The following is an 8,359-nucleotide window of genomic DNA, read 5'->3' as shown; positions in this document are numbered from 1 at the left end:
CCAGCCGTCTGGTTAGCAGGCAAGTGTCTTAGCCACTATGCTACCAGAGCTCCCTCACTGTTTAATTACTGTAGCACTATAATCTGTTTTAAAATGTTATTGGGCTGCTCCCCTTTCGTTATTTTTCTTTATATATAGCATTTTCTCTGCTATTGTTACACATTTTATTTTTTAACGAAGAACTTTAGAATCAAGTCATAACCTCCATTAAAATAAAAAAAAAAATCCCTTGGAATTGCCTGAGACCTTTTGAGTAACATGTCAAGCATTGACATCTTTATGATGTTGAGGAACATCTGGGAACATGGTGACTCCATTTATTTAACTTTATTATATTCCCCATTTAGATAGTAAACAATTGTTAAGCTTATTCTTTGGTATTTTATATCCTTGATTACTTTTATGACTGATAAACCAAGAAAAAAACCCACTGCTGTCGAGTCAATGCTGACTCATAGTGACCCCCACTGGGCTTCCAAGGCTGTAAATCTTTAAGGAAGTAGATTGCTCTGTCTTCCTTCTGCAGAGCAGCTGGTGGATATGAACTGCCAACCTTCCAGTTAGCAGTCAAATGCCTTAGGCACTGTGCCACCAGAGCGCCTTTTATGACTGATACCACATTTTTAAAAATTCATTATTGATACTGAATAGAAACTATTAATTTTTAATGTTTACCTTCTGTTTGTTCCCAGCTCTAATCATGCATTTTTTCAGTTAATTATCCTGGATTCCTAGATACATAACCATGTCAGCTATAAATCACACAACATTTGTCCTTTTCTTGTGAATGTTCGTGTCTGAGTTTGTTCTCTGAGCATATTAGTAAAGGTGTTATGACTTCCAGAATAATGCAAATTTATGTTGCTTAGTAAAGAGCAGACATCCTTCTTTAGTTTTTGACTTTAATAAAAATGCCTCATTGTTTTGCTCTATGATATGATTATTGCCATTGTTTAGGATAGATACCTTTTCATTGAAATGCCTTTCTGTTCCTGAATGACCTATAGTTTTATCAGGAATATGGGTAGAGAATGCCTTTTCTGGTACCTGCCAAGATAGTATCGGCATGACAATATGGTTATTCTCTTTATTAATGTAGTTAATTGAATTAATAGATTTCCTCATGTTGAGCTGTTCATGCATTCCCATAATAAACCCATAGTCATATTTTGGCTTTTTCTCTATTTTATTTAGGATATTAAATTCCATATTAACAAGTGCCTTTTGCAGTGAGTCCTTTTTCACATCATTGCACACTGGGGTAAATGGACAAGAGTGTTCAGGCCAAAGGCAACTGGTTTCCCAGATACTATCTGGCTGCCCCAAGGCCTGAGTAGATAAATATGACAGTACACATCCTACCCATCCCTAGATACCAGTGTGCTCAGGTGTCTCCTTGGGAAACACTGATTTATTGTTTCCCTTTGTGTGCTGTTCCTTCCCTAATAGCACATCAGCATTATGCTAACCTTGTAGAATGAACATGGTTCTCTTTTTTTTTTTCCTTTTTCTGCAATATGAGTAACTAAGCAGAAGGTGATGCTTGTTTGGGTTGGAGTAGAAATTTAACTCCTCTTTTAATTTCTTTGATGATTAGTCTATCCAAGTTTTCTACCTCTTCTTGGGTCAATTATATTAATTTGCCTATAAAATTCATCCTTTTCATCTGGATTTTCAAATGTATTGATTGGAAGTTGCATGTAATATTTTCTGATGTGTCTTAATTTGCACATATGTGATTATATCCCTTTTTTTCACTCTCTTGCTTGATAATACATTCTATAGGTTTACATTTTATTTTCAGTTAACTTTTTTTAAAAAATCAAGGATATTTTATACCACTTTCTGCTTTTATTTGTTAATTCCTTCCTTCTACAGTGTTTGCTTTTGTTTATCTCTTTTCTCGATTCTTAGGTAAATGCTTAGTTTATTTTCAGTCTTTCTTACTTCCTGTTTATTACATTTAAACTGTAAGTTTTCCTCTGAATACATCTTTTTTCTTTTTTTTAAAATTTTTTTTGTGATTTAGGTGAAAGTTTACAGAGCAAATTCATTTGCCATACAGCAGTGCATACACATTTTGTTTTACGGCGTTGACTACAATTCCCCACAATGTAACAGCTCTCTTCCCACTTCCTCCCCATAGTTACCTCTTCCCTGTGTCCTTCCCTGCCATGCACTCACACCCCCTGAGTTGTCTCCCTGGGCAAACATTGTCCTTCTGTTCTCCGACGATTGTTCCAAGGAGTGTATCTTCCTGATGTAAATGTTTACCCTATATACCTGCCTATTGTTTGCCTGGAAGCCACAGGAATGAGTTCAATTCCAGACCTGAAGGACAGCTAGGTGCCATAGTCTCAGGGGTCTCACCAGGCTCTATCAGACCTGCAAACCTGGTCCTTTTTTTTTTTTTCTGCCTCTGAATACATCTTTGACTGTCTCCCATAGTTTCCATATGCAGTGTTTTCATTGTCCTTTGTCACCTCAACTGCAGTTTCAGGTTTTTTTTTTTTTTTTTTCAGTTCTTCATTTTATTTTTATTATTTAAAAAACTTTTTATTGTGATTTGGGTCACAATTTACAAAGCAAAATCATTTTCCATTCAGTAGTTCATTCACAATTTGTTTTGTGACTTTGATTGCAGTCCTACCAATGTTACAGGTCTCTTCCCACTTCCTCCCTGTGGTTACCTCTTCCCTGTTTCCTTCTTTCCTATGCATTCCTGCCTTCTGAGTTTTATCTGTGCACAAATGCTGCCCTTTTGATCTGCGTGGTTGATTGTTCTAAGGAGTGTGTACTTCCCTGGAGTTATTGTTCACCTTTCTGTTGTTTGTTCACTTTTGTTATTGTATGCCTTTCTATTGTTCGGCTGAGTGTTGAGCCATGGGAGTGAGTTTAATTCCAGACTCAAATGGTGTCTAGGGGCCATAGTGTCAGGAATTCCACCAGTCTCCATGAGACCAGAAAGCTTTTTTTTTTTTTAATATGATTTTGAGTTTTATTTCACATTTTTCTCCCACTCTATCCAGGATTTCCAATTTTGATCCCTTTCTGAGTGGTTGGCAGTAGTAGCCAGGCACCATCTACTTCTTGTTTTCCTTTTTAATCCAAGAGTCATTTGCACGTGTATTGATATACTTCAAAGTGGTTAAGTTTTAGTTGATGTTTTTTCTGTCCTTTTTTCCCCTTAATTACTACTTTTACTGTCTCATGGATGGAAAATGTATCATGCATAAATTACACATTTTGGAATATTTTCTTTGTGTCTTAGATGTAATCAATTTTTATAAATATTCTATAGGCAATTAAAGTGAATGTGTATTTTCTTTTTGTTGGGGTAATGTTATATCATATTGCTACTTATTAAATTAACTTTGTTAATTGTTATTCAAATTTCCTATACACTTATCCTTGTCAGCTTGATCTAAATTACCTGATAAAAGTATGTAAAATTTCCCACTTTGGTTTTTTTGGGCCACAGTCTCCTATTTCTAACTTCTTTTGCTTTATATATTTGAAATTCTTCTTCAGTGCATGAGGTTTCGTGATTGTATTGGATTGTATCTGTCTACAATATGAAGATACTTTCTTTGTTCCATTTAAAGCTTCTTGGCATGACTTTTCTTTGCCACTTCTACTTTATTTTTGTTACCACATCTTTATCTATTCTAATATTTTTCAACTTTTCTGTATTGTTTTGTTTTCAAAACAGCACACGAACAGATTTTTTTTACTCCGAGACTATCTGCTTTTTAATTTGCAATTAAACCTCCGACATTACAATTTTTTCAATACTTCATTTTTTTGCCATCTTTTATTTTTCTTGTTAGACTTATCAGTGTGTGATACTTTTTACCTATAGTAGTTTAAAAGTTTGAAATATCACTTCTATATTAATAATGGTTACACAAATACATCTATTGAGTTTTTACTTTATATACATTTGTATTGTTCAAATTTTTAACATGAGCATGTAATATTTTTGTAATAAAAAATAAAACCCATTTTCTTTTGTTTCTAGTATTTGTTCCTTCCTTACCAGTCTCACTCCCCTTACTCAAGCTCTCATCATCTAGATTTTAGATCCTCTACCCAGTGGCACCTTGGAAGAAAGGTCTGATGATCTATTTCCAAGAAATTACAGCCATTAGAAACCCTGTAGAGCACAGTTCTACTGTGACATGCGTGCAGTTGCCATGAGTTGGAGTTGACTCATCGGCAACTGAATTGTTTTTTTGGTACCAACCTCTCAGTTCTTGACTACTCCTGTCCATCCTTTTTATTGTTACCAGATTAATCTTCCAAAATGTAATTTTCCTCACATCACTCAAAAACTTACAAATTCATTTTCCTAATTAGATCTAAACTTTTACACCTGGCATCCAAGTCCTCCATGACACTTGCTATATAACCATTTTAGTTCTCTACTTGTCCATGGTCTCCCTAGTGGTCAGACTGATTTCCGTACATGTCATAAATCAGCATTCGTTCCTTCCTTTAATTTCAGTCATTTTGTTCTCTGCTATTTTTCTGTTATCTCAGAAACAGAAACTCCCTGACCATGAAAGAGTCTACACACCTACCTCAGAAAGAGTCTTTACTCCTTAACAGGTTATTTATTCTTTTGTCCAGCAGGGAACACCTCCATCTTCAGAAAGCAGAAACATCCAGGTTATAAAACTGTGGAAATGGCCTTCATTTTTGACCTTGACACCTTCAAGCACTTGCTGTTTCTTGAAGACATACATTTTGACCATCTCCTATCACTTAGACATTGATTGATTGATATTAATCAATTGATTGATAATTGATTGATTGATTAATCATTGATTGATATTAATCCTTAATTCCACATCAAAAATTTCCTTACGTTTCCTTCCATAGTAACTGTGCTGCTGATCACCATCACTTCAGTTGAAAGCTTTCCTCAATTTCTGTAGTTTCTGAAGCCTCCCCAGCAGAGGCAAGTCACTCTCCATTTCCCTGAGAGTTGGTTTGGGGCATATCAGTATTTAGCCCATGACCCTGTGCTTCCCTGAAAGTTTCTATTAGCTGCTCCAAGCCTGACACTCCAACAGAGCCTTTGTTTCTCTTTCAGTCAGTATGGCCCTTCCTGCCTTGGAATGGAGCTAGGGATGGGGTCCAAGAACTGTAGGCACTGAAGAAATATATTTTTCTTATTCTGTATCAAGAATTAAATACTTATCTACAGCATTTGCCTTTCCCTGAAACAAGACAAGGTCTTTACCACACTCTATACTTTTATTTCCTCCTCTGCTACCTCCTTCAGATCACTGCCCCGAGAGCATCTAGCAGACAGTTCTGCCACAAGCAAAGTCCTCATGAGGTAGTGGATCCTGTAAGCCAATTTCTTGCTGAATCACTAACCCTTTTCTAGTATTTCTGTTTGTTTACATTCTGCCTCTTCTATTTTAGGACTTCTGTTTAGCAGTTTACTTAATTTCATAGCCAGATGATCAGTAATTATTACGGCAATCAAAAAATTTCCCTGGTTACTTTGGTAACCACTGTTTCTAATAGAACCATTCTCCTTTCTTACATCTATTCTTCAATTGTACTGAATGGTTGTTATAAACTGAATTTCTTTCTTATCCCAACAAAGCTGCTCGTGGGTACCTAGGATCCCTGGGGAGGGGCAGCTGCAGGAGGTTTTGTCCCAACACAGGATGAAACTTCTAAACTCACTGCTGCACAACTACCTTTTTAATATATGGGTCTTATGCCATTATTCAAGAAAGAAAGAATATATGTGCTTGCATTTAAGGAAATGTTTACAAATACTGAGCTTTCATGGTTTTTGAACCAAGCATCCTCATCTGTAACATGAGAAATCAGGTAGTGCCCTCATGTAATCTCTCTCCTCAAGTTCTCAGTGGGTGAGGAAGTACACAGGTTCTGATTTAATATTCAGATTCAGAATGTCCTGATCCTGAGTTTGTCTGATGATTGCAATCTCCCAGGTTTTGTTTTTTGTAAATTGTCACACACCAGTGGTGGCCATTTTCAGCTAGCTCCTAATGTCATAGCGTCTGGACATCTCTGAAAGTATTCTGGCTTCCTCAAAAGAATAAGATGTTCCAAAATGGTTTTAAAGAAAGCTGCTTTTTAGTGAAGAACTGAAAGACTAAACTTAGGATGAAAAGAGTAGAAATGATTCCACATGAGTGCCTGGGATAGAACAGGGTGACAAGGACACTATCATCCACTTTTGTGATAGATCAAGAGTTTTCTCCAAAACACCACAAGTTCACGTTGTTGCCTTCACGTCACTGTTTCTTTTCACCTGGTTTGACATGAGAGCTTATAATTCAATATTTCATTTGTGTTTTTGTGCTACCACTTTCCTCCTTTTCTGTTGACTTTATTACACCATGCTATGTGCCATGAAACCAAACCATGTGTTCAAATTACAGTGTTGCCCCTCACATCCAGCTTAGCAGCCTCCGTTTTATTCCCTATTGACTTAATGTTTCTCAAAAATGGCCACAGAGTGTTTAACTGGACAGTCTCCATCATAGTCACCCAAACCCCAGTTATCTGCAAAGAAAAATCCCCATCTTCCTCCACTGAATACAAAAGTATAGGATATTAATTAGCTCAGATAAGGTGCGATACCATTGTCTAAAAGTTGCCTTTATTTTTTTTTAATTGCAAGAAGCTTTAGTCTTGAACTCCAATTCTTTAAAGGCCTTTCAATATATACATTTATTATCTCAGTACTGTACCAGTCCATCTTTGCAAAGGGCAATTTAGAATGTCAGCAAGTGTAACCACAATGACAAAAATGGGCAGACTTTCACATTTTTATCAAGAAAGTTCAAGGGGATTATTTCTGTACACCTGTATAATTCATACAGTATTATTTACCATAAGCATCAACTCATAAAACACCAGAATATTAACATGTTGTTGTTAGGTGCTGTGGAGTCGGCTCTTACCCATAGTGACCCAAAGTACAACAGAACAAAACACTGCCTGGTCCTATGGCAGCACCACAATTCCTGCTGCCTGGGTCCATTGAATAGCAAATTTCAATTTTATGTTCCAGTCACATTTGCCTACTCCTCTTCTTCTCCCCATCTATCCACCTCTACCAATACAGGTAGTGAAATCCTTTACATGCTTTCTTACAAAAACAAGGACAGAATCGTCATTGAAAGTTCAGGACAAGATCCAGCTCCTTTCACGTTTTAAGATGTACTGTCTCTAAACCCAATTTTGAGTTTGTTGTTGTTGTTATGTGCTGTCGAGTTGGACCCGACTCATAGCGACCCCTCCTTGGGTTTTCAAGGTGGTATCACTACGGAAGTAGATTGCCCAACCTTTCTTCTGAGGAGTGGCTGGTGGATCGGAACCACCAGCCTTCTGGTTAGCAGTCAAGTGCCTTAGGCACTATGCTATGTTTAGTGGTAATTTAATGGTCACCACAAGTAAGAAAGACAAAGTTACTTCTTTCCAGGTTACTTGGTGGACAGGGCCTGTATTTATCTACTATAGCATAACAGACCACTTCAAAATTTAGTGGCTTAAAACAGTAACATTCAGCTGAGCATTTCTTTTCCTTTTTGCTAGACTCACTTATGTGTCAGCAGTCAGCTATATGATAGGAGGCTCTGTTGATCTTGGCTGGGCTGTCTCACACATTAGAAGGTTTGCTGGGGTAATCAGGCTCCCATCCAGATGATCTGTCACCTTTCAACAGACTAGCCCAGGCTGGTACTCAGCATGGCTGGGTTCTAAGGGAGAGAGCAGGAGCTCTGGTAACGTAGTGCCTAAGGCACTTGACTGCTAACCGGAAGGCTGGTGGTTCCAACCCACCAGCCACTCCTCAGAAAGAAGGTGGGGCAATCTACTTCCGTAGTGATACCGCCTTGGAAATCCAAGGAGGGGTTGCTATGAGTCGGGTCCGACTCAACAGCACCTAACAACAAGGGAGAGAGCAGAAGTGTGAAAGGCCTTCTGATGCCCACAAATGGAACTGACACACCATCAACTCTGCCACTTTCTGCTGGCCAAAGCAAATTACAGTGCCATCCCAGACTGTAGGTGTGGGGAGATAAATATCACCTTTTAATGGGAGGAACTGCAAAGTCACATTGCAAGAGGTATGGATGTGGGAAGTCCATTAATGGGGGATATCTGTGAAGTTAATCCACTACAATCTACTCTCTGCCTTCCCAATTATTCTCTCTCCCACATTCACCGGTAGTTGGAAAATTTGGCCTTGGTGACAGAAATAATGCTGGAACTCATATGGTAGAATTTTGCAAGACCAACGACTTGTTCATTGCAAACGCCTTTTTTCAACAACACAAACGGAGGCTGTACACGTGGACTT

Source organism: Orycteropus afer, unplaced genomic scaffold, assembly GCF_000298275.1.
Source record: "Orycteropus afer afer isolate SDZICR_OR568_19922 unplaced genomic scaffold, OryAfe1.0 scaffold00310, whole genome shotgun sequence".
NCBI lineage: Eukaryota > Metazoa > Chordata > Mammalia > Tubulidentata > Orycteropodidae > Orycteropus > Orycteropus afer.
This window is presented reverse-complemented; position numbering follows the sequence as displayed.